Here is a 27125-nt window from a genome sequence, read left to right as displayed (position 1 = left end):
ATTCCAACTCATGTATTTCCCACAGGCACCAACATCAAAGCTGTGGAAACAAGCTATCTTTGCATGAAAGTTTTCTTTTTAATTAAACATTATAAACTAAGGCCAGAAATTCCTTCTTCTTTCACAGCTGGAAAAAGCATAAAGAGAAGTAAGGCTAGAGGAACAGAATCCATCAGTCGCTGTACAGGAGAGGTTGCTTGGCCGTGGATGCTTACAATTGCTATCTCGCTGCTTGGCTCATTCGTGAAACATATGGCAAGGTATGGAAAGCACACCTTTAGCCCAAAGGTCACTGTGCCACCTGCAGACCCCAGACAACATGCAGCCTTGCACAAATACACATGGAAGTAATTAGGCAGGCAAGGGAGCTGGGATTTGAAGCGGAACCCCCTCAAGTCTGCTGCATTAATCCTTCCAGTTGAGTTGGAGAAGAAATCTGAATTCCCAGGGGTCTGATTGCTGCAGCTTGTAGCTCAGGGTGGAAAAAAAAAAGTAATTTACTATTTCCTTGCCACAAACATGCCATTACATTTTTGGGGTTTGGATGGAGAAAAAAGCAAAAGGGAGTTACAAAGGGGCCAGGTTAACTTCTCTCATAATCTGCACAGACACAGCTTGGCAGGCTGCTTTCTTAGTGCTGCTCTTCCACAAGCTTTCAATTTACATACTACATTTGAATTTTCAGTTGAACATTACAAGTTTTTTGGGACTAGAGTGGTAGATCCCAGTGAGTGGATATAGAGATGTAGAATGCCAGGAAGTTTGCATTCAGTCTCGTCTTTAAGCATTGCATCCTCTGGAATTTTTAAGTTGTGGATTGTGCCACCCTCCCCTGCATTACACTGATAAAAGCAACGTTCTCTTACCCCAGAGATCTTATCTTATAGCTGAAACACCATCCAAGAGATAAGAGCAACAAGGATACAACATGACAAGGAAATCATGGTGGTTACAGAGGTGTGATAGGTTTGGAGGAGAGGATTGAAAACAGGCTAAAAGGAAGTGGCATTGGAGAAGGGTAAGAGGATAACTGTACCCACCAGGGATCCAAGGTTCAGATGTCAGTAAATCTTCAATCTTCTTCTTCAGTGGATCCAAACACCTGCGTTCATCCTACACATTTGCTAACAGGCAATTTGGGAAAAGTTTGCCAGTCATCATTCCCTTCATGATACTGGCATATTCCTCTTGTCTCCACCCTATTTTGCTTGGATTCATCATCTCTTGCACACAGGTTCCCATGTTTTTTCTCTCAAAGGTTCACTGCTCAGACCACTTCTCACACAAAATTACAACTCCACATAATGGAAATATCACCTAGCAACCAGTGAGGGTGGTGCTGGTATGGTTAGTGGATGGACAAAAAAACCCACACAAAAACCTCATGACCAAGACTTCACTTCAGTCCCAGGACCAGTTTCTTCAGTATCTTCACTGAAAGAGTGAAGATGAGCCTGAGCAAGAGCAGATGAAGGTGCTATTTTAATGTCTGGTATTTTTTGTTTTCCACTACCCAAATTAATAATTAAATTTAAATTTAAATTGTCAATAAATTATTTTCCCAAAGTTATAGAATCATACAACCATTTGGGTGGGACTGGACATTAAATAAGATCATCTACCACCAATCTCCATTCTGTTGGGCAGAGACAGTGGAGGGTGCAGTCTCTGCAGATTGCTGGAAAGTGGCACATCATGCTCATGTCACTTCATCAAGTTGTTCACATACACTTAGTGAGTGATAAACAAGCCACTGCATTCATCTTTGTGCCTCTTTTACTAAGTGAACATACATCATGCAGCCATCTATGATGTTTCTATTTCATCATTCCCCTAGAGGTTTTCTATCTAATTTTAAACCAACTGTTTACATTTTCTGGATTGTGTCAAATAAACAGACATTGCTGTATGGAAGGTAAGGATACAGGAAGAGGCAGGGATGAGGAGCACTGCTAAGCACTCTCTCTTCTCATCTATTCCTGGAACATAAATATTGGGCCTACAATTCCTAGTACAATTGCCTCTGTTCTTGTAAAATTGTATGGGTAAATTCTCAAGCATCACACAGAGATGTCTCTGTTTTTTGAAAAAGCCAGTCGAACACACAGGGAGGAGTTCTGAGTGAACAGCAGGAATGTTTCTATGCTACCTTTCTGCTGCTGCTTGGCCAAGGATTTCCAGACACTTTTCATGATGCAACCATTCTTCTACAGGGTCAAGATTACTTCCTTTTCATGGTGCTTATCAGGGAGGAAAAGGCTTGGTGCCTGCTGTTTCTGCTGAATCTTCCAACTCTGTATTTTCTACCCATCCCTCAATGGAGGTGAAAAAACAAACTCCATTTGATAAAATTTCTGCCTCCTGGTGAGAGAAAAGAAAGCAAAATATGCTGGGACATCATCAAAATCAGAATTATGGGAGCTGCTAGAAGAAAATCAAGGAACAAGGGTACAAGCTGCCCAGCAAATCCCCTTACAGAATAAGAATTGAAAAGCTGATACTTAGTTTTAATCTTGGACTACCATATTCAGCTGCTTGTTACTGATTGCTTTTCTACATTTGAAAATAAAGAGAAAACCCTAAACCTGCTCTGGAAAGCTTTTGCTTTGCATATAGTTGCCAGAGTCACATGTTGCACAAAGTGAAAAAAATAATTGTGTGGGGACAATGGACCTAAACCTTTCCCTTGCTGATTCAAGCAGCAGAGCACAGCACACTCAGTTCCATAACCCAGACTAAGCCTGTTGCTGAATGTCCCCAGACTGCCATTTCAGGGAATGTTTGCAGAAAGTTAATGCCATGTCAGCATCCCCGTGTGGGAAATGGCAAACATTTAGGCACTGGGGATACAGAAATCCATGCGTCCAGAGGCTGCCTGAACAGACTTCCCTTTTCACTGAACACAGTGCTTTCCAAAACCAAATGTAATTCACCACTGGAAAGCTAGATAACTGCTATTCAGTGCTGCTTAATTTCTGTGTGAGCTGCATGGATGTTTCTTAGTTCTGTCTTAACACAAAGATCTGACATTTGAGGAACCAGTTTTCCCCAGAAAAGGATTTTCCATCCTACCTGGAAAGATGCCATCTCCCTGGTGGAAAACCAAATTCTCTAGCTAAGGGTCAAGCACATGGTCCATGTAAGAGAATGGTGTTTTTCCTGCATTATCAGTCTGATGCAACACTAGACAATCATGGGATAGCAGAGTAGATGCACAGCTCTCAAAGAAAGATACCTCATATTTGAGTCTCTGACTGCCATGGTTAAGACAGATATATGTGACCATCTAGTTTAGGGATATAAAGCGCCTTTCCAGCATGATTTGAAGCCAAAAGCTCCCTCATTCTTGGTAGAACATTTTTCACAGGCAGTTCAGTTTTTGTGGAGCTATCAGGAAATAAAACAAGGCGGTGCCTGTTTTCTCCACACACTTTCTCTACTTCACTCAAAGGGGAGAATTGCAGTTCTGAATCATTTCCCATCAGTGTAAAGAAAGAGCTATAAGTGGTTAATCACACCCAGCCAGGCTGGTGCCTCAGTGACAGCAGAATGGCTGAGATGGGGTCTGAACAAGCCACTCCACCTGCTCTTCAGTCACTCCTTAGCCCTTGTGTGTTATAATCATTATCAAAGTAGCTGGAGTCATTACTGCAATGCTGATTTGTACTCCAGGGTCTGGGCATATGCCTGTCTCTTGCTCATTCTGGGGTGCTGAGGAACAAGATAAGCTGTGCAGTCTTTGTCAAGATGCCTGATGCCATTTCTTAGTGAGCAGTAAAGATTTTAACTGTTAAAAAGCTCATCTTGCAGCAAATGTAATTTCAGTCCGGGCACAAAAAAAGTATATGGGATTCCTTCTGGAGGAAGCCTCTATTAGAATAAAATAGATATGGGGACATTTTCCAGTGATCCGTCACCAAGGATTATGTATAACACAGAGAGAAAAACTTGGAAAGTACATTTTGACCCCATGACCAAAATTTCACATGAACTCAATTCCTCTTTGGGTCGAGAAAAAGCTGAAAAGCCTAGTTGTGATTAAGGCATGCTTTTTAACTCAGGTTTTAGCCAAGACTTTTTTTCATGTCTCTATAAATTGGTGTCTTAGTCCTTCTAGGCCAGGGAAAGGAGGGTGTGGCATTAGCACAGTTTGCAAGCCTCTTTTTTAGGGCTTGGAGAGACAATTGGAAGTAAAATAGTCACTGCAGCTTAATGAGTGTCTATCAGCTGAACTGAAGTAAGTGTGCACACTATTCACAGTAAATGCCTTTATTTAATACACAGATATAATAGCTAACCTGCTGAGTCTTTTTATTGTTGATGGAAATAAGGACCTGCCTTTAAACTCTTTTCTTCTGGTGACCACAGTTATCTGTGCCATATTTTTCCCCTTCTAAATAAATCTCTTTCAAAAGCAAACATTCATGGAGAGGAATTCAGCCAAGCAAAGCAGCAGCCTGAGGCTCTGGAAACATCCAACCATTGAACATACCACAACAGGGGCTGTTACCATCTGCTGTACCAGAGAGCTGAGCTGTACAGCTATATCCTCTCCCAGGCTGCGGGTGTCCCTTGGCTGGCTTCCACACCTGCAGGGCTCTGGGCAGCACCGTGCCTTGCATCACTGTGCATGTGACCGGGGTCCTGGCTATTGGGTGTTTGCCACCAGAAGGGTACAGGGAGGCATGGTGTGATGGGGGTTGTCAGAGATGAGCACCAGACTACCTAGGCCAAGCACTCATCTGGGTTTTGCAGCTTCTTGAATGTGTTCACCAAGATCGAGGCTGTAACTCGCAGTACGGCAAAACAGTATTAGTAAGAATAAAGGCTACAAAGTTTAGAAGAGAGTAGGTAGCAGATGATAATCTAATTCAGAGTTTCTCAGCTCTTCTCACACCTGCCTAGATTCTACACTGTCAAGGAGCTTAAACCTTAAGTAGGATAATTATTTGAAAATAGTACAGCAAAAGATGAATCACTCAACTTTATTAAACTTTAATGACTCTTTTGATTGCTCTGACTGAGATGACGGGACTAATTCCACTGTATTTACAAGACTGCTTTAAAATCATATCAATAATTTCAACATTAGACCTGCTGATTTTCTCCTTGTTCAACACTTGGCCAGCAATCCAGAGCCTTTGTGTTTGCAGGCTGGCTTATGGAAAATGAGATGGCATCATGCCACAGTCCAGGGAATCATCACCCAGATGCGAATGATTTATTCAAGAAATGAAAGTCAGCACTGCTAGTTAGTCGACCAGCAGCTGGAAAAGGAGCTCTTTACAGCCCTCTCCCATGTAAAACAGTTTGGAAACACTGTGGAATTTGGTGCATGGGCATTTTCTTTGCACAAAGGAGAAAATCCCACTCATTTTAATTTTGCCAGATGGCTTTGCACATTCTGCTACTGGACCTGTAGTGGCAATTTCATCACACTGAAGGAATTTACAAATGGGATAAGAGGAGATGTTTATCACTGAGTCTCTCTACAGCTATGCTTTCCCCCATTCGCTGTTGTGAAGAACTGAGATTGCCCGTGTTGTGTCACACTCTTTCCTCTGGCAACAGTCAAAGCTCTTGTCATGGAGTATTACATTACACAAGATCAAACCTCATGGGCTACTTCGAGTGGTTACTGACTCTTTTTTGTTCCATTTCAAACCTTGAGTTACTGAGGTCAAATACAGTGACCCTCGCCTTCATTTGGCATCAAAGGGAGGGATACAGCCTTTATACACTGTGGGAACTGCAGCTTCAAAGGACATAGCATCAATACATACAGGAAAGTGCCTCCAGCACTTACTCATTCCTAGCAGGGGAAGGCAGGATTTTCCTAGAGGTTCCCTGTGGGCCCAGGCACAGAGCACACCCCCCAGGAGAACAGTTGCCCTGGGTGAGGTCTGCAGAGGCTGCTTGGGGAAGGGCTCTTTTGTAAAACTTTCAGAGAGTCAATTCCTTTAGGATGTGGGGGATTCCTAGGAGGCACATGAGAGGACACACATGAGACTTCTGATATCCCAGATCTTTACAGGTGCACTCTAAAATAATCTTAAGTATCATCATGGAAGAATTCCCGAGATATCTGCCAACCACTCACTACACTGAGTCAAGGGCAGCACTCAGACATGTTTGTCTTCCTTTGAAAATCTTTCACATTGGCTGCAGCTGAAGGCACATGGCAAAAAAAAAAATGCTTTAGCAGATGATTCTAACTTTGTAGGTCTGGCTTCATTTCACACTGCACAGAGTTCACCTTTCCCACTACACCAAACCACAGGTACAAGCCTGGCCACCAGACAAGAGTTGCACTTAATATAGCATGTTTGTCCTTATAAACATGCTCCTGCCTCCATTCCCAAACAGCTGGGTCAGCCTTTGGATCTCTGAGTTTTTCAAAACTGAAGAGAAGCTGCTGCTAGCAGCAAAGTGACACAAATTCACATAGTTGCTGGGGCTATGAGCATACTGTAGGGTTTTTCCTCTAGTTCACTCTGGGGAAAATGTACTATTTTAAAGGATTTTATTAATATTCTCTCCTTTCTTTCTCCCTCATACTGTAGTTCTTTGTTTTGTGACATTTCTGTTCTCTGTTAAATTCTACAGTATATTTCTCTAAAAGTTGCTGAGATGGTGTAACTTTAAACAAAGATATGAAATGCAGACAGAAGCTCCTGTGACTGTGGGACTTCTCCTGGAAGCTGCATATCTGAATGCAGTTGCCCATTTAATTTAATACAAAAAAAATCTCAATAAAATATAAAGCAAAGATTTTTAAAAAATTATCCAAGCCCTTCAGAAGAGCTCTCCCATCCTAGCAGCACTGAAGTAAATGTCTTTTCCATCTCAGTCAACTGTGATCAAAGTTCTTCAGCAGAAGCTTGAAGATTGCAAACCTCTTACCAAACTCAGATGCTCATTTGAAGTACAGCTGTGCACCTCTGCATCCCCTCAGTCACTTATTGGGAAGGGTTAAAACTCCTCTCTGCTCTGGTGTGAAATGATTGGTCTGATAGCAGCAGATATAAGGGATACTCAGACTCCTCAGGAACTGTGATTTGGAAACACCCTGTTACTTGCTTAGAACATCCCTGTGGTGTATCACTGATTTTTTTTTCTTTTTTTTTTTTTTTTGTTTGCATATAGAGTAATCACCAATGTTTCTCAGAAGAGTAGAATATATCACTGTTATGAGAAGGGGAAAGAGCAGAAAGAGGGAAATAAAGTAATAGCAGGGTAGTTTATCACAGATGCCTTGTTTTGAGAGGGCTAAAGAGATCCCAAACTCATTACTTTACAATATATCCCACTAAACAGTATGTATCACTACCTAAAAGCAGCTCTTTCCAGCTCTACTGCACTGCCAAAAGTTACTTGGCAGAATGCTCTTTTTTAACTCTCCAAGCCTTTGTCCAAAGGCTGCTTCAAACAATGGCAGTTCACAAGGATGTGGAACAAACAACCACAATTCCTGTCTGAATGCTGCCTATGGTGGGAACAAATAGGGAGGGCTTAAAGGAAACGCTGGTAGCAAATAGCACAGGTGAGGGAAGAGCTGGCACGGAAAGGCTTTTGCAATGATGTGCCAACATTCTTTGCTCTGCAGCGGAAAGGAGGGAATCTTCTCAGCTGGGACTGTGGCTAAAAAGGGAAGCTTTTTTAGGTTTAAGTATCAGGCAATGTGAGGAGTTTCATGCCTATTTAGAGGACACCAAAGGTTGCACGGGAAAGGGCGGATAAAGTCTCTTCCAAAGAAGTGCTCTCTAAAATTTCTCAGGTTGGAGTAAAGTAAAAAATGGAGGTGGGTAAATCCTAAGCAACGAGAGAAGAAACTTGCAGCCTACAGAAATTCCTCTAACAATGCCTTGGGATCACATAAACAAGGTTATTAATAGAAGCCTGCCTCTCCAGCAGCCCTCAAAGGCTGCTTCCTCCCATTCTTCTATCTGACCAATTGAAGGCAGAGAAGCCCCGGCTTGAGAAAACCTCACTTGCTCTCTTGTTGTTTTTATCTTTCCCTCCACTGTATTTCCTGTCAAGACTGCAGGTCAGAAAAGCCGGAAATCTCTTTGTACCTGTGTGACTGCCATGGTGTGACCAAGGAATGTGCCTCCGATGGAACCAGCTGCCCCTGCCTCTGGGGCAGGGCTGTGTGGGGAAGAGAACACTGGAGAAGGGGAGAGTGAAGGGAAGTGTGGCTGGGCACTCGTGGCTGTCTGCCACCAGCAGCCCAGAGTCACACAAGTGAGGGTGGGAGCTGGGGCACAGGTTGCTTTTCCAATTGCTTCTGAAAAAGCCAGCATCCCTGCTTCACAGCCACAGGACACATGGAGACCTTGACCTTGCCTTTCCTGAGCTTTCCAGTCAATATCACAGCAGAGTTTTCTTCTGGCTTCACAAATCCCAGGCATCTCTTTAGTGATTTTGCTAGCAAAAGGCAGAATTTTACACACCCCTGGGGTTTTCTGAGGAACTGACAATCTCTGAGAAAATGAAGTATTTTATACTTTTCAACCATTTTTTCTGTTCTGTTGTTATAGAGGTTGCGGCCATACCTTCTCTAAAAGTTAATTTTCTCAGCTTCTAGAGTTACAAAAGGGCTGGGGAATAAAGTGAAAAAAAATTGCAGAAACTCTAGGATTAACACACAACACTAGCAAATGTACCTACCACAGAGAACACAGAAGCAGTCAGACTCACATTTGCACACACAGCATTATTAATACTGCAAAACCACAAGAGGTCAGGCCAAATTTATCTACATCTACATAGAAAATAGCTGATAAGAGTTGCTCTTCCTGGGTGCTGATTTATTCAGTAGATGTTAACAAACAAAGAACAAACTGAAATATTGCACCCATTTGACCTGATAGCTTCTCTAAATTCAAGCCAAGAAGGCACCAAAATAAATGCTTCCCCCAGGATTAGACTTCAAATAAAACACAGAGAAGTAAGCATATGCTCCCTGCCACTCTCTTGCCACACACTATCTAGACTATTTGGGGTATCAAGCTCTGGTGTGATGCACAGGTTGTTTCAAACTCACAAGAAAACTCATAGCATAAAAAAGCCTCTTCCATCACACATAAAGATACAAGAGCTACTGTTGTCTTTGTCACTAGTACCTCAGCAAAATACATTTAAGGTCTCTGTTCTAAAATCTGTGTCACTTGGCATAATGACACACATTTTGCATAGATTTTTACATGGTCCTCAAGGACTCAATTTTCCTTTCTTCAGCCTCAGTAAGCCCTTCTGAGTTGAAACCACCAGAGTGGGTCTTTAGCTTTCTTTTGGAGGCCCTGACATATTTCAAGTGAAGGCAGGGGAATAGAGAGAACTCCTTTCCCAGTCTCAAGTTCTGGCTCCTTTGTTACTTGTGAAAATCCATCTGCATTATTCGATGACAACGCAGTGCACAAGAATGTCTGTTGAGCGGGGTGCCTGCTGTGGTTATGTGGGAAATAATATAGCCCTACTATCTGCAGAGTAGAAGAACTGACATTACTTGTGTTGCTAAAGAACATTCAGCTGGAGGAGCTGGTGCTGTCTGGCTGTTTGTCATGACCACAAGCAGGATATCAATGCACCATGGGCATGGGGACACCCAGCCCACACCTTGTGTGATGTCCTTGGAGCTGAAAAAATGAGAGCACAGCACACTGAGGCATCAAAGCTGTGAATTAGCTTGGGCTCAGGAAGAACACAGCCACAGCACTAGGGGTTACCAGTAAGTGAATAAACAGGGAAACCCTCACAGTGCTCTGCTGCAGAGACCTGGGGGTGAGAACTCAGGACTGACTCTTTGCCTCCTTCCCCACAGATGCTACAGACATGCTTCAGCAGCTTTGCTGAAAGCTGAGCAATGTGTAAGCACAGAAGGAAATTTTACAGACTGAGAAATAGGAAGCCAAAAGCACACATTTATGATCAGAAAATATTTTGACCATCATATTATTAGCTGTTTGGATTGACTTCTACAATTATCACAGAAGTCAACAGATTGAAAGTACTCAGAAGACTACAGGATGCTTGCATGGATAATGGGACATGCAAGGTTATTGTAAGCAGCATAACATGGATAAAAATGTTATAATCCTATAAACCAACATATAATTGCTTACAGGAAAATGGAAATTGCCCTGCCCTTGTCAAAATTGGTGATTCTACGTTTTCTGCATTCTTCTTTGAATCCTTGCTTTTGAGCACTCTCTGAGAGAGGCTTATTTTCACATGCATATATCTTATTTTCATATCTCACTCTGGGTAGTCATTGCATGGTCCTCTGTAATCTCTGGTTTCTGTCTGCATTGAATGGCAAAAAGACAGGAAGATTTGATTATAGAGAAAACAGGGAGCTGCAAGGGACTGAACTTTTTAAGGATAAATATTCCTGGAATTTTTTCACTTTTCCTTTTTTCCCAACTCTTGTACTTCCAAGAGAAGCTGGGCGAGAGCAGGGAGCAGTATGCTGGAACAGGGAGCACACCAGCTGTGATGCCAATCTACAGCTGGGCTTAATCCCGTCAAACTGCAGTCAAGAAGATACATAGCTAAACAAACAGGCCAGAACCCCTCTCCTGTTAAACATTCAAAACTCAAAGGACTGCTCTCTAGGCACCACTAATGATAAAATCATGGAGGAGCTCAGGGTGTGTGAGAGCAGCCCACAGATCTGCCGTGACTGCTCTCTGCAGACAGCGTTACTGACGGCAACCAAGAACAGTCACGCCGGTGGCACTCTTCCAGCAAAATGTTATCAACACTCTGCTTCTGTACACAGCTAATTATACCATGCTTAAATGCCACAGGGAGAGGGCTGCTCTATCAGGAAATGCACAGAAACATATGCTGCCATATGGTGGAGATAGTCTTCACTGGGACCAATCTCCGTGTGTATAAGGCCTCACAGCCCTATTATATTATTGTTTATAAAGCAAGTCCCCTAGAAGGTAAGCAGGAAAAGGGAAAAGCAAAATAAAAAAAGTGGCAAAACATTTCTGTTCAGCTTTTGGTACAAGAACAGCAGCAAGTGGGAAGGAAGGCTATCCCTTCTCTCTAGAAGGAATAATAAAGCTTTATGAACATGTTGCTGAGTCCTGTTCCCAAAACAGGAACTTTGCTTTGTTGCTAAAAAGCATTGAGTTGATATGTCCTATTTAGGAAATTCAACCTAACTCAGAATGTATACACCACTTAAAGACCACTTAAAATGCAGCAAGGCAAAATTAAAATGCAATTGTACCAAACTAAATGCCTTGATTTCTAGTAGCGTGTTTGTAACTAGCCAATAAATCTTAATTAGAAATAATCAACCTCATTCTCAACAGAATCCATTTTGATTTTTGTCCTCAAAGAGCAATAGCAAATGTTCAGTGAGGCTGATTTTATTTGCAGATCAATTGTCCCTGTCCATCTTCTACTCTCCTCCAGACAGGAGAAAACAAAGGGAACCTTTTGTTACTTGCCTACACACTCTTATGAGCCTCATACTTGGATAGCTGGTGTGCCTATCAGTTGTCAGCAGTCATTTACATCAGGTGCAAAGTGACTGTAAGATGATACTAAGTAAGAATGGTAGCAGCTTGCATCGATGTAAAAATCACAAGGTGTTAAATCATGAAGGTGTCCCCACTCTTCATCTCTGCTTGCAATCCCAGAGAAGAGTTTGCCTTTTACCTTTGAGCCTGTTAAATTATATCTTCAACGTTGCTGTGTCTTGATGCTTTTAACACTAAAGTCTCTCAGTTCTCTGCACCAGTGAGGAATCAATATGTCACTGTTAACTGGTGCAGCACAAAATCCGAGTAGTAGAATAAAGCCAATTTCATTATACACACACAATTTCGTTTGAGGCTCTTCTAATAAGCCCTTCTTCCCATGTCTTGCATCCACTTCATATGTAATGTTCCATCAATCAGGATGAAATGGATTAAGAAATCTCTCAAAGTTGTAATCTGGAAAGCAGTAGTTGCCAACAAGAAGCACTTAAATCAGGTAGTGATAGAAGTGCTGAGTGGGATGTCAACAAGAACTACCTGCTCAATCTTTCCTGTTTCCCATTCAAATTCTTGCCCTGTGCCTACCACAAAAAAAAGTGTGTGATCCAGTTCCACTGGAGGGAGTAAAGACAGCAAACAATGACAGAGGCAGCTGAGAGAATCAGACAGGAGAGTTACTATGGAAATGTGATTCACATGGAAAGTGTGTGACAAACAATTTCAGCCCCGAGTAAAGGGCATAAGGCAAGACTCTTTCTGAATACCACATCAAAAAAAACCCTCAAAAATCTAAATGCCCTGACAAATCTTCCCAAAGAACCTTTAAAGGAAAGGGACTATTTCTAAAAACCCCATCAGGACCAGATGCTTCTGAGGAGATTCCATTGACTCGCTATGAAGATCAAGTTATTCCGTGCCCTATCTCAGTCCTGTCTCTGTCTGCTAATGGAAACAGTAATCCCTAACAGGGGTCTTGTAAGATTTAATATCTGCAGAAAAAATTAAACTGGTGAAATGCAACCAGACACTGAAGTGTTATTCTGTTCTGCTCTTGATGGAAGGGATTTAAGCATTTCAATTATTGGTCTCCAGAACAACCTGCCTTTTGTTCATGGATGGATGCACTAATGAGCAAAGCTGGACATAAGCTTTTAAATAGAACAGTTTTCCATTTGAAAAATGCCAGTTTAACAGACTCAAACTATTTCATGGGAATGTACTTGCTTAATTGAATTTTCCGGCAGAAATCTGCCTGTTTCCTCACAGATTCTCCTGCCTACCTGATCAGTGGGCAGAATTGAGAGCCTGACAAACCTAGCTCCAGCTGGGATACTAAAGATTTTCCTGGCAGGAAGACTGGAAGTCAAGGAGCCCTGATGGAGCTAGAGCAACCAGAACTGCTAGGATCCCAGCTGTGTAGCAGCAGGCCTGACAGGAAACTTGTGGCAACTTTGAGCAGCTTGGACAAGTCCCCTTTGTAAACAAAACAAAAAAGACAAAACAAAAAATATAAAGAAAGGCATTTGGATGGCATTTTTTTCAAGTTGAGCCACTGGAAATTACAGCTTTTGATCTAATGAAAGACAATATTTTGCTGTTTGACATTTTCCCAGGGTGGTATTCTGGGCTTCAGGCAGACCCAGTCAAGCTCCTGTCTTTCTTTCCCTGATGGTTCATGTTCACACCTTAATGGGATAAAAGAAACATGACCAATTCAACAGGAGTGAAAATGCCTCTGAACATGTTTGTGCTGATAGTAGCACATCTGGGCTTTTTTCAAGGACAGGTGGTAAGGGAGGGCCACATTGATCTTAGAGATTTTTTACTGCTCAGTCCACTGGTGTTGATAGATTATGTGAAGAACCAACACAGAATGTCAAAAGCCACCAATTACCTAAAAAAATCCAAACTGATAAGCAGCCAACTGACCAGCTATGCAGCAGACAACATCAGACAGCCAATATAATATAGAGGCATGTTCCCTAGTGATCTCCTGAGGGAGTCAGGAGGTCAGCAGATGCAGGTGTATGTCTTGATAGACCTGTGCTAAACTGCAGTTCCTATGACCCTGCTTTGGTTCTTTCTTCTTTTCCATGACTTCTAGTGGAGTTTGCATCAGACTCTCAGCTGCTAGAGCCATCAAATGCACACATTCCCTTCTCTCTACAAGTTTCAAGAGCTGTTAATCCAGCTGCTCCCACAAGTACTCCAGCTGTGTAAAGGGCAGATGAAGAAGAGACAGTGGGAGGAAGAAGTTCATAAAGAGCAACTTTCAAGCGCTACAAATGAAAAATGCATCTCAATAAATAACTGAAAAGGCCATGCTTCCTGGTGTGTGTCTGATCTCAGTTCTCAAGTTCTGAAGCCTGCACTCTCATTCTATTTATAAAGAAAAAGTAATTTCAAAAGCCTCAAAACTTTTTTCTAAGTTTCTTCTTTTAGAGGGCAAATTGTCTGCTGACAATTTCAATCTGCAACCCCTTAAAATTGCACATCTTCCTGCCAAGATACCCAAAGCTCTGCGTAGACTTGGAAGATTTGGTGCCAAAACCCTCCCTTCTTCTCCTGACAAATGCACAGTTAAAATTAAAATATTACTAAAAACATTGGTGATAGCTCTAACTACATATGTGGAGTGGAGTGGAGTGGAGAGAGATGAATGGAGAATCAGAAGGTCATGTTGATTCTCCACTTCTGACTTCAAGTTTTGTTGTAAAAATAACTGTTAGTGACTTGCTAGTACAGCTAATTACAAAGAGGTCAAGAGGGTGAAAATTTTGTAAAGAATGTTCTTGTCTTAGGAAGATTAAAGTGTGTAATGTTTTCTACAGTCTATCGAGAAGGTTAATCCCAGAGTATCCTCACAAAGGCATGCAAAGCTTTTTTGGAAAGTCTTTTTTTCACAGAATTTTGCTTTAATTTCCAAAGTGAAGCACCTCTTGTTGCTAATATACCTTAATACACTTCAGTAAAGTACACTCACTTGAAGAGCTCCTGCCAGTTCTTTCTTGAAGAGCAGGACACTAGAATGAATAATGACAGAAAATGCAAGAAGAACAGGCACACTTACAGAGTTCTGGAGAGAAGAGATTCAAGACACAGTGAGGGCAAATTTGCCTGTAGTGCTTTTTTTTCATCTCTCTCCCTTTCACACACTGACTCTTTAGCAAGCGCTGCCTGTGTCTGTGTTTTTGAACTTCCCACAAAGGGAAGCTGGGGCTCCACTGCAGAGAGGGGAGCTGCCAAAGAGAGCAGTGTTGACCAGGCATGGATGACATCAGGCTCTGGGGAGAAAGAATGACAGCAAGAGGAACAGGAAGCTGAAGATTCAGAAGCAGATGTTGTGCTCTTTCTTTCACCTGTTCTTTTCCCCCTCCTCCCACTTGGACACTTTGCTAGTGTGGGACCGTAGTTTAATCCGGATAGCCACTGGTAGGGTAAATATCCTTTCACAACCCTACTGCCATAGCAAAAAAAACCATTCCTCTCTCCACCCTTTTCTTGCTGTAAGAACAGTGGTAGTCTATGTTTGTGATAGCAAAAGTGATAGCTAGAGTATGCAGCTAGGAAATACATGCAGAAATGTGGAAGTGAGGAGAGAAACTCGGGTATGCACTAACTGGAGGCTGCATTCAGAGCAGCCTGACATGCTGCCGTGCATCAGGCCTACCTCAAAGCAGGTGTTGGCTCTTTTCACCCCCAGTTTTTTCATAAAAATTACAATGTGAAGCAATAAAATCTAAAGAGCACCTACAAAATATTTAGAATACCATGGCAGAACAGAGATGTGTTACCTTTCAAAGAGAATTCAAAAGCTGTCACAGACTTAGAGGCAGTGTCTGAGGAAAAGCTTGGTCAAACAGACAGTCCCAAATCTCACCTTCGACAGAGCCTGGCTCAACCCAGCCCCACACTTTTTGCTGAGCAAAAAGCATAATGTCATGTTAATAATGAATAGCCCTGCATCTCCTGTGCTTAACACTGGGGCTTTGAGAGTATTCACAGCACTTTATGAATTATCTATTGCAGCTGATTCAAGGCCCACTGGGAGTGTTCTTGCAGCAAGCATCTTGCTCAGCTGTAATGGAATCATACCATTAATGCAATTTCAATTAGACATACATTATAGTGCACAGGTGTCTCAGCAAACAGTCTACAGGAAGCCTCCCCAGAGACTCATATCCTAGGGAAAAGGTGTGTAAGTGGGACACTTTCCAAGGGATCCTACAGTTGCATTGTAAAGACATTAAAGAAATAAGCAAGCCACCAATCTAAAGCAGGAGGAGAAATGTGTCTGTAAGGAAAAAAAGGATGGTCTTCATTTGCTGGTAGCTAATTCCAAACTTCCACCTTTGTGGTCATAAGGTGACGGACTCTCCCACACTTCATTGAGTAATCTCCAAGAACCAAAACCTAGCAATGTTTTTATCAGCCTCTGAGTCTGTACACGTATGGGTGTAGGAAATCCTCATCTCCTTTGGAAATCATGTGTCATCCATGGCACAAATACTTAGTGGTCTTTTGGTCTGGCTGAGACTTTGAGCCAGCTGGATTCCTGGAGAAGAAAGAGACCATCAACATACTTGCTCTTGGATTAACAGACTCACAGAGAGCTGGCACCAGTAGTAGGTGGCTGCACCTCTTGCCAGCTGTCTAGCCAAACAAAACCCTTGGTATGTTACAAGCAATACTAGTCTTGCTGCAGCACAGGAAATCTAAATCTCATTTAACTCTACATCAGGATAAGCTCTTCCAGACTACTGCTCATTCTACACCCAACCTGACCTGTAAGAACACTATGCCTGAAGGTGTTGATAACTCGAGGGAAAATGAGAGCACGGCCTCTATCAGTTTTTACTCTCCCTGCAAGACTACCATAAGGCATCTAATTAGTTTCAGTTATGGATGAAGTTTTTCTGAATGAAGGATTTGCTAATTTATTTCATGCAGGGCCTACCAAGAAAAACAAGACACTAATAACCACCAGTCACTGTTGAGCTGAACTGGATTTGAAATGGCAAGTTGCAGATAAATCTTCCCCATCTCCTCTGCTGTTCTGCCTCCTGCTGATCACCCTCATTAACAAATTCTCATATTAATGGCAAAAATATGAACTAGACTTCATTCACATAATGATAATGCTTCCCTGAAAGAAGCAGAGTCATCAATAAAGGCAGGATCTTTCTCAAGATTTCAATAAAACACACTCTGCTCCTATTTTTTGTGTGCCTGGATTCACCAGCCTGTGTCTTTCTTTTCTCATGTTTGCAGCAACCAACACCTTGGTAACTTCCAGTTGCAAATAAACAAGTGATGCTTGAACTCAAAGGCAGGCTCCTAATCATGGGACTATTAGCAATTCATACTCTCATAAACTGTTTCAGATTCTTGTTGGGGGGCATTCAGTAGTGTGTTGCAGCTCCACATGATCATGGCTGGCACCACTCCTAAACCGCCATCCTTCTGTTTTATGAACACAAATACTTAGCCCATATTCTCAAAAAATGGAGTAAAAGGAATGACATGGCAGACAGACTTGTTCTCCCCTTAATTTTTATTGAGAAACAATCCAGAAAGCCAAAGAAAAGGAAATTTTACTTTGCAGCCTGCTAATTTCACTACATAGCAAGTGTCAGTCAGGTGGTTTGTTTTCTCAGTTACCTTTCACTGACCATTTAAAAGTAATAATCCATTGATAGGCCACAAGAAAACCACTGTCATGTCATTCACTGTGTTTATAAAAGACATTTGGATACTGCCACCTGTTAAGCCTTTTTTTGACAAGAAAGTAACCGGAGTAGTCTTCCCTCACATTACCCTTAGTCATGGAGAAATCAGGCCACTTCCAGCTTGTCTGATGTTGCTCCAGGCAGATTCTTGACAGCACTAGTCATGGGGAGGCTGCCTCCCAAAAGAACAACAGCCTGGACAGATGGGGTGGCTACTTCTCGGGGCATCAAGGATCATAAAATGCTGACACAGTATCTGCCCCCTGAGAGCAGTGGCACTGTGGTCATGACCTTAAAAGGGGGCACAGTATTAGGTCAGGTCATACCAGACTCCTTCCAGACCTCACATCACTCCAGAAATGACATTGCATATCAAAGAGCTGTGGGGTATCACCAGACAGATGATGCTATCCCTTACAGTTCCAGAAGATGAACTACATTTCTGACAGCTGTCAGAAACTACAAAACACACAATAAGTCACCCTCTTCCTCTACTTTCGGTGACACCTTAGATATATAAAAGGTGTCTTCCAAAACTACTTATTTCACCCTCATCATGATTGCCTTTGAATTGTGCTAATCACTACCTCTTAGCATACAAAAGAAAAGTCTAGGCAGAGGGCCCAATGCCCTAATATGGGCTGTTGACTGCTCTTTGTCTTTTCTAAGTGTGGATCAACATACAGGGAAAGAAACTTCTTTTAACTTCCATATCCTAACCAGCTAGTAACCCTACAGAACTTCCCTTAGTACTGGTGCTCTAAGGGAAATCCAAAGGCCTTGCATCTCTCAGCAATGCCTTCCCCCCAGAACATGCTGCCCTCTGACAGTGCATCCTACTGGCCCTTGAGAGATAACTCAGGTGCAAACCCCCAGTTTTAATTAGAAGCTTCCCCTTTTAACACTACCAAAGGATTAAAATGATTGGAAAAAAGTATGCAAGCTGTGCTCCCTTGAAGCTTGACAAGCAGCACAGGGGGAAAGGGACACAGGCCAGGTGAGATGGAAAATTTCACTGGTTCTCAGCCCCTCTGCCCTTAACCTCAAATATTTTGCAGACTGTTAATTTAAACTGCAACCCTCCCCCAGCTAACCTCAAGGCTCAAGAAGGGCTGAGGTTATCACCTCATTTCCCAAAGTGCTCATGGAGGGAAACAGCTGGAGTTGTCCAGCTATTCCCCCAAATAAAGGAAATGATAGAAAAGGAAGTCCTGTGAGTAAGTGTGAGGAGGGAAGACTTTGCACGTGCTGAGGGCAGCTGCAGAGGAGAAGGCTCCTCTGAAGAAAGTGCCTTTAGAGGAATATTTATTCTAATGGAGCAAAAAAGATTGAAAGCAATGAGATTGCCTGGGGTATCCACCACAGGATTACTGAGGGAGGCTTAGAGGAAGGAGCAGGGAACTGAACCAAGGAAAGATGGGAGTGGCTGCAAAAGTTGTGGCCACAGTTTAAGGACTGAGCCTTGCAGGCAACTGCACATGAAACCCTCAGATGACCAAGACATCAGATTAACATTCAAACAGCAAACCAGTTACGTTTCTTGGTCCAGAATACTGTAAATCACATGCAGAGCTTGAGCCACTGTCTGTTGTAAATCTATCCAGGAGCTGGGGCACCCTGCACTCACATTTAAAACCTTGCATCCATTGCAAATGAATGAAAGGGTGGTTTCAATGTGGTGCCCAGCTGAAACAGAGACTGGTTCTGTTCTGCAGCTCATCTTAGGTCCTTACAACTTTCACTGCTCTAGTTCAGAGCCCACTGCACCCTATGCCTCAGCTCAGCCACGGCACACAGACTGACCTTGTCCTTGGGCTGGACTTCCTGCTACCCCAGACCCGTCTAATCTTGTTTCAGATTCAGTCCTGAGCTCTTTTGTTTCTGTTCCAGTCCAAAGTCTCAGTGGACTGAAAGTTACTGACTGTAGCAAAACCATGTGAATAAGTCAGTGTGGGAGTCTGCACCAGCAGGACACTTTGAGAGGATCAGATAAACAAACTCTCCTGCCATGAACTTGTCAAAGCCTAATCCCAAAGCTGCAGAGGTGAAATGCTATTTCACATTTCCACTACCTCCCTGTCTGCTGAATTTTCATGACATCTCAGGTTTGGAAACAAGAGGCTTAAAACTTCAGTTCCTGGTGGCTGGTGAATTCAGACTCTGCTTCATCCCACACGCAGTATCTTTAAAACACAAAGACACCTTTCCTTGGCTTTGAACAATGTATAAGGCAGCTTATGACCAAACTACCATATTTCTCCTGGACTGACATATTAAAGTTGCATTTAAAAGGCTTCAAATGCTTTCAAGAACACTTTGGAAATTCAGAAAAACATTATATTTATCTCTGTCCAAAGTTTTTAATTCTACCTGGCTATATTTAATACACATTTCTTTATGAATCAAACTTATAATACAGGAACCTCACACAAGAAAAATCCCAAATTATGATTCAGAGAAATTGCATATAGACTGAATTCAATGAGAGTGCTTTTCTTCCAAAAAAGGAATGAATTATCGTTAGTTAGCATTTCCTCCTAGGATAATTGAAGCATTGGTCCTACTGGATGAAATAGGCAGGTAGGAGTCCCTTAAACAAAAAATGTGGATAGATTTCCCAATTCTATAAAAAGTTTTAAAAACTTAAAAGCTTAAAAAATTACCACTAAAACAAGCTTAAAAATCTCACAAATTTTGAGTGACCCAGAGCACTTGATTCAACTTTGAACACCTGACAAGAGTCACACAAAATCCCATGGAGCATGTGGTGGTGAAGGTCAGGTTGTGAGAAACTTGCCTGGTATCTGCTTGCAGATTGTATACATTTTGTATAGCAAAGTATGCTATACAGATCTATGTCTTATAATAATGATCTCTAAATTCACTGAAAGGTTCACTAGACTTGAAAATTCCAGCACCCACAACAGACAAAAGACTTAGTGAAGTGTTTCCTTCAGAAATCAAAGGTCTGCCACAGAATCACCTAAGCATAAAGGCTTTCTATTCTTCTTAAGTAGGAATATGTTGTAGGATCTTTCCAAACGTGCCTACCCCCTGCAAACAGTAACTATGAGTGCATGTAATTGATTCTCTGCAAGCCACCAATCTTCCATTCCTCTTACAGCCCCTGTTTACCTGCAGTCTGCCTGTCTGGTGCTGCTCAGAGGCTGCAACACACTCTGAAACAGCCACCTCCTCCCCAGGGCCCCTCCTGGCCAAATCAGTATTTAGTCAGTGTGCCTTGTCTTGGGGTAGTGCCAGACTGCCCCTTAAAGAGCAGAGTCTGCCTTCACTTGCAAGAAGACAGCCAAAATCTTTGGTGAATAACAAAATGATCTTTGTATCAAGTGATTCCTGGACAAGGATTGGGATACTATGAGCCTTACCTCAGTCAGCTCATCACAAACTAACGATGTGCAAGCAGCTCTTTCCTACAAAAGCTTGGACCTGCAAGCAAACAGCTCATCCTTGAGATTCTCCTTTACCAAGCAAATCTCCATCAGGAGATGTGAGAGGAAAACACATCATGTGTGAGACACACACAAGGTTTTGCCGCTGGAATTTGGGGTTGCTGCAGAATCTCATCTTGAAAGGCACAGGCCCAGTCCATGACAAACCATCACCACATCCTCCCCATGAGCTGTGGTTAGTTATGGGTTTCATTCCTAACCTTACTGAAAAGGTCAGAACTTCCAGTCTACCTTTACAGACTTGCTAACAAATTGCAGGTGTTTTTCTATGTATCCAGGAATATTAAAAACCATAAAATTGCACCCTTCATCCCCTCCCACCTTTATCCCAGCACACTAATAAAGACTCAGAAATATTCCCAGAAAAAGCCTGTTATCAGGTATTGTCTTTTTATTCTACTGTTGGTGGCCCCAAAAAATACGAATCTGAGACAATATAGTCTATACAGCAGTAATGGCTTCAGTGTATTCTTTGAGCTTTATGAAGCCATGAAGTCCTGTTTCTCTACAGCAGAACTATGCCAAGTAGTGACTGGAGCTGACTGGAATTTTTCATTCAAAGTTGTTTTTAGCCTGGTTTACTAAGGAAACAAGGCTTAAGAAACACAGTTATCCTTTTGTTCATTTACCATCCCAGCAAAACTTTGATTCTGCTGGCCAGTTTAAGCCAAATTGAAGAGGGGGTTTTGTCCCCATACTATGCAGCTTATGGAAATTCAGAAAAAAAATCAGTGGCTGGGTGTAGGAGAGAAACCTTGCCAAGTGCATCTATCCTGTGCTGAATAAAACTGCAGTGTGAGCTTGGGACTTAGGAGATACCAGAGATTCCGTGGGAGAGAACACTGCTATAAATGCTCCCACCATAAGAAGACCTTTGAAAGCTACTTATCTGTTGTCACACATCAGAGAACCTTATCCATTTTAAGAGAACTGCAGAAAGCCAGCCCAATCACTAGCCCAATGTGGCTATTAGGGTTTTTTCTATTGGATTGCTTCGCAGAGCTGTAATGTTAACTAAAAACAGGTTTGCACTGAACAACATATTTTTTAGCAATATTATTTTGTATAACTGATGTTCTTAGACTATTAGAGAAGCATGTAGGCATCTTTATTTGAAAAAAAAAAAAAAGAGATATAGCACAATCAGATCTGAAAGTGGGACCTAGAAATCCTGGCTTCTATCCCTCCAGTACCTTGTACTGTCCTTTCTGCCTGTTGGAGACCCACCTGCATTCCTTCACAGCTAAAGTTATTTACAGCTGATTGTTTTTTGCACATAGTCATTTTAGCAGAACATAAAAGGACATGTGGGTGCTATTGCACTGAGGATCACAGCTCTGCTGAAAATGTTAAGAAGATGAAATCAGTCCAGTTGGAAACCAACACCATCAATAGGCTGAAAACACCAACAGTTCATTTCAGCTTCCAGCCGGCTTTGCCACCTACAGGTACAATCTAGTTCCAGTGATGCACCCCTTTGTGACCCCACCATTAGTGGTACCCTGGCACACAGCTGCTTCGCAGATACAAGCACCATGTGCCAAGTCCCAGATGCACTCCAGACCCAGAGCACCAATTTGCTCTGGGTTTGCTGCCATTTTTGTGAATAGCTTCTGTGTTAATCTTTGCACAAAGAGCACTGCATCACTCTAGCCCTAGAGTGTGAAGACTTCCACAACTGTTCCAAAGGATATGTCAGGATATTCCTGCCACTCTCGGGGGTCTGGCAGTTGAGATGACCCTGAGATCATAAAAAGTCTTTTTCTCCCAGCCCCTCAGCCAAAAAAGAAGTCAGAACACGTAGGGGCATCTTCTCAAGGTTGTTTATTTTCTCTTACCTACAACATGCTTTCTCAAGGAGCTGCGGTCTGTCTAGCAGCCCAGTCTGTGACAGAATCCCACCCCCTTGGGTGGTGTTACTGTTTTATACTAAGAACTACATGTACTATGTTTACAATAATGTGCCAATTTTGATCATTTATGTTGGACAGTGTGTCTCCACCTTAAACTAATAGAAAAGTGTCACCATCACAGCAAGACATGGAGGGCAAGAAGAAGGAGAAGGAGGTCAGGACATGCCCAAATCCCACCATCTTGTCCCCTTGAACCCCTTATTTTAAAACCCTAAAATTCTACTTTTTCACCCTGTGTTAATTCAACTACCACAGTACTCAAACCCTTGTGGCTTGTAATCCCTCATACAAAGTTGGCAGCTTTTTCCACAGGCTAAATCGAAGCCACAGGTGTTTTTGACTTTTGGCAGGTCTCTGAGCTCCCTGACAGAGTCTTGAGACAGCCAGGGCAGCCAGAGGGATGTCCTGGGTTCCCACATGCCACCACAAGGTGAAGTTCATGATATAACCTATAGGCTACTGCTGGAGCTGTGTCTGCCTCATGATTCATTTCTAGTCTGTACAGATACTAGAAATTGAACTTTTCTGCCTTCCACTCCTTACATTTTTCTCCTTCTTCCTAGCCTGGGCAGAGATAGTCCAGTTTATTAATTGTTCCATTGTAACCATTGCCTAAGAAGGCTGGAGGGAGACACAGTGTCTCCTCTTTAGGAACAACCCCTCTGTGTTACAGAGGCTTGTAATATACACAGAGACTGGACCATTTCTTCAGGTGTCTCTAGCAAAGGGAAGAGCTCCCACTTGATCTACTTTCCCCTCCTTGTTGCCATCTTTACACTGGACAGTTTTTTCTTTCCTGCAAGTTGTTGAACCTCCCCCAAAAAGAAAGTTATCCACATAAGAGAAAGAAAATTGCTTCATACATGTAACATTGACCTTTCTTCCATCAAAGTAAAGACTAAACACGAGGATGGAGAGTTTGTCTAGCCAAACCCGACCAGGATCTGCCAGGCTGAAACCATCTCCATTTCAAGCTTTTGTGTTCTTAACATCTGTCAGTATCAAGCTGCTCTGCATCTCTGATTTAGCATCCTTTCCAATCTGAACTCTGCTTAGCAAAAGAGTATTCAAAATACCTGCAGAGGCACACAGTTGGGAGCCACGTAGAAGAAGAGGATCATCAGACCCCATCCCAAGAGAGGACTATCCTCCCACCTCCAGCAAAAAGGCAGTGACCAGTCGGCAGGCCCACAGTGCCAGTCGTGAATTTGCTTTGCCAGTGACCCACACCACTGGCACTAAAGGCAAGGAATACTCACCCATGGAAAGGAGAAAGGGAAAGGAGGGGAAAGAAAACCTACTGGAGCTACCTGAGAGTAATTTTACGTGAGAAGGCTTGAAAGACCTTGTTAATATTATACAAAAGATGGGGCCGAATAACAACTGAGATACTCTGAGAGGTTCCCCGATTACCAGAAAAGTCATCTGTCAGGAAGAAATCCCCTGAGCAGTTTGGTCCTTAGGCCAACCCCAAAGCACGCACAAAGGGGAGACAGGGAGATCAGAGTTGCTCTGGATGAGCTCATGCCAGTTCTGCTGGCACTCTGGATTCCTCCCACCTGGAAACTGTAGCCTTATTTAATGGATTATTTGTTCAGATTGTCATGTTCCTTTCAGGTGGATGGAGGATCTAGTGCTCAATGACCTGACAGTCATTGCTGTGCAGCTTGCAGTAAGAAAAGGAGATGGTCAGGGCCTTTTGAAGGGATGAAGAGGGAGATTCCTGCCTTTCATTTGGTGCAGTTCACACCCAAACGCTGCCTCTGTGCAGTGCAGCCTCTGTAGGACAGAGCACTCCAAGCTTTGGAATGATAAGTAAGAGTAAATACTGCAGTAATTCACGTGCTTCCCTTCCCCCACACCCTGACCTTAATGGAAACCACATGAGGAACACAGGACACGGGGAAGATCACTGGGAAAAGCACAGCTATGCACACAATTAGCCGCTGAGCTGAGGCATGAAAGCCTGGCAGCTACTTCACACCTCTCTCCTGCCAGGGAGCCCCTCCGGCCCCAGTTTTCCTAAGCACAAAATGCATCCTCTGTCACTGCTCTGAGGTGGGAAGTCAGCGAGGACACAGAAGAGCAAGAGAGGCAGAAGGGACATCTTGGCTCTCCTGCTCTCAATCCTTTTCCTGCTAGGGGGAATCTGCTACCTGCACGTCCCCAGTGGAATACTGTTATTACTATTACTAGACTCTCAAGCAGACATTCATTTTCTCATGACCTAGAAAAACCCAAAACCAAAAACAACAAAAAAGACCAGAAGAAAATAATTTCAAACTTTCCAAAATAATTAAGCTTCAAACAGACACCAAGCCTGAAGCATTTCAGTCAAAAAGCAGATGTTTAAAAAGCTCTGCCTGTACATCAAAATGGGGCTTAGAAAGTCCTGAAGAAGGTGCGTAACTACCTTTACAAAGCTATCACACTCAAAAGGGAATTAACATCCATAAGAAGACATAATCCACAGGGTGAAGCTGACCTACAGTGATGAATGATTCTCTAAAGACCATGTGTGAAATGACCAAAGCAATGATTGCCTCTCACAGAATTAAGTGGGTTACCACAGTCCATTGAAGGAAGGCTGCCACCATCTCAAATAGTCTCTAATATACTCTCTTCTTACATCATTTCCCACTCATACAGTTTTCAAGGGAAGGCAATACAAGGAATTACTGTGACTGTGTCACACTAAGGTAGGGGAAAGCACGTCAGTGGGTGTATGGGGTGTGTGTATATGTCTGCATATGATCACACATGCCATATGGCTGCCCTTCCTGCGACTTTTTCATTGCGTTCTGTGGATCACTGACCTCAAACAACATTCTTGCACTCAATAAGGTGAAGCAGCTCACACACCTTCTCTGGCATCTCCAATGAATTATGTAGGAAAAACGTGTCATTGTTAGTGCTATACTCAAGTTCTGGGGCTTCAGAGCTCAGTTTACAGCTTAACCACTGCCCTTCTGTGTGCCACGCTGGGAAATACCTAACCTCACTTTCCCTTAATCTTTCTTTAACATAGACAATATCATACATATCAGACACTTAAAAAGAGTCTTGTCTGCAGGTCCTGAGAGCTTTGAAATCCTCAAAATGAAGCAGATGAAAAAAAAGCAATTTTTTTTCAGTTATTTTGAAGGCTCAGCTGATAAAGATGATGCCAAAAGAAAGGAATAGGAGTCAGTTTGTAAAAAATATTGTAAGGTGAAGAAAATGTGAATTTTATTAACTGAAACTCATCTATTCAAGTAACCTTGGAACTGAAACCACACTGGAAACACGAAAGATGATTCTTTATCGATCATGGGATTCATTATAATTTTTCAGTGTATGGATTTGAAAGATGCAATGTCTACAGAAGTGCTCCCTAATGTATAAAATCCACTAGCTGCCACTCTCAATTAAATGTAGTTAATGAGATCTCTGTTCACCCTATGGAGAAGAGGGTTGTGTCTCCATAGTTTACTGAAAATGGAGTTAAAACATGGCTGGGATTTTAATTGGTTATTTTGGATATCACCACGACATGTCTCCTATGGTCTGTCTGGTGTATCTGAGGTTCATAAAATCCAATAAAGCATTTAAACAAAATCCAATAAATGCCTGAGGCTCTGGGTTTTAATACCAGAACATGAAGCAAACGTACACAGAAATGACAATTGACAGGATATCCCTTGCCGATCCATACATAACAAAGGAGAAGCAGCTTTCACAGTTGTATCCCCCTCCCCAAGATATAACAGGGCATGGCTTTACCCTACATCAAGCAGGTGCAAGAAAAACAATTTAGAGCTGTGGTGCATTGATGTATGCCAGAAGGAAGCGTCGCCTGGGGACCATGAAAGGACAACAGTCCACTTTTTCTTTTGGGGGCTCATGGGACACCAATGGCCTGGAGGAAGGACACAGCTATTGTCATTCTAGCAACTGGAGGCTGATAAGGATGGGTGCTGGTGCTGACAATTAGGACTCTGTTGTCTTCTGAGTTTTTCTGCTCAGAGATTTGTATGATCTAATTTTAAATGGACAAGTGAAGTTCATCTCACTTCTCTTGGAAGACTTTTTCCATAAGACAAAAGAATGAAAGGTAGTTTTAGCTGAAATTCCTCTTCATTTTATGTCTTGACCCCCAGTTCATCCCAAAAACATACTGATCCATTCCACTGACCTCTTTCCACAGCTTACTAAGAGTTCTATTCATTTCGGGAAAGGGAGCAGGAAGAAAGCTCAAGTGGGCAGCTCCTGCCTGACTTTCCTTGGAAGATTATTTTTCTTCTGGCCACTACTTAAGAGGAAACAAAAAACAAAGCAAAATAAACAAAAAAAAATAAAAAAAGAAAGGCAAACATTGTAAATTCAGCACTTTTTTTTTTCATCTCAAAGGGTTTAAAAATACTCTGGAATTATTGAGCTGAAACTCACAGTTATAATAAAGTGGAAATGATCCCATCAGGCGAGACAGGCCAGCTGTATCATTACCGTTGCTGGGCTGAATCCTCAGAGAGA

General features: G+C 42.4%; 1 protein-coding gene across 2 annotated transcripts in view; it reads right to left on the bottom strand.

The window, feature by feature from the left end:
• TSPAN18 (tetraspanin 18) overlaps positions 1 to 27125 on the bottom strand; it is a 190332-nt gene that overhangs the window by 135459 nt on the left and 27748 nt on the right. The window lies entirely within an intron of this gene.

Source organism: Lonchura striata, chromosome 5, assembly GCF_050655825.1.
Source record: "Lonchura striata isolate lonStrDom1 chromosome 5, ASM5065582v1, whole genome shotgun sequence".
NCBI classification, from domain to species: domain Eukaryota; kingdom Metazoa; phylum Chordata; class Aves; order Passeriformes; family Estrildidae; genus Lonchura; species Lonchura striata.
Note: the sequence above shows the minus strand (reverse complement) of the source record. Positions and strands in the feature narration are given on the sequence as shown.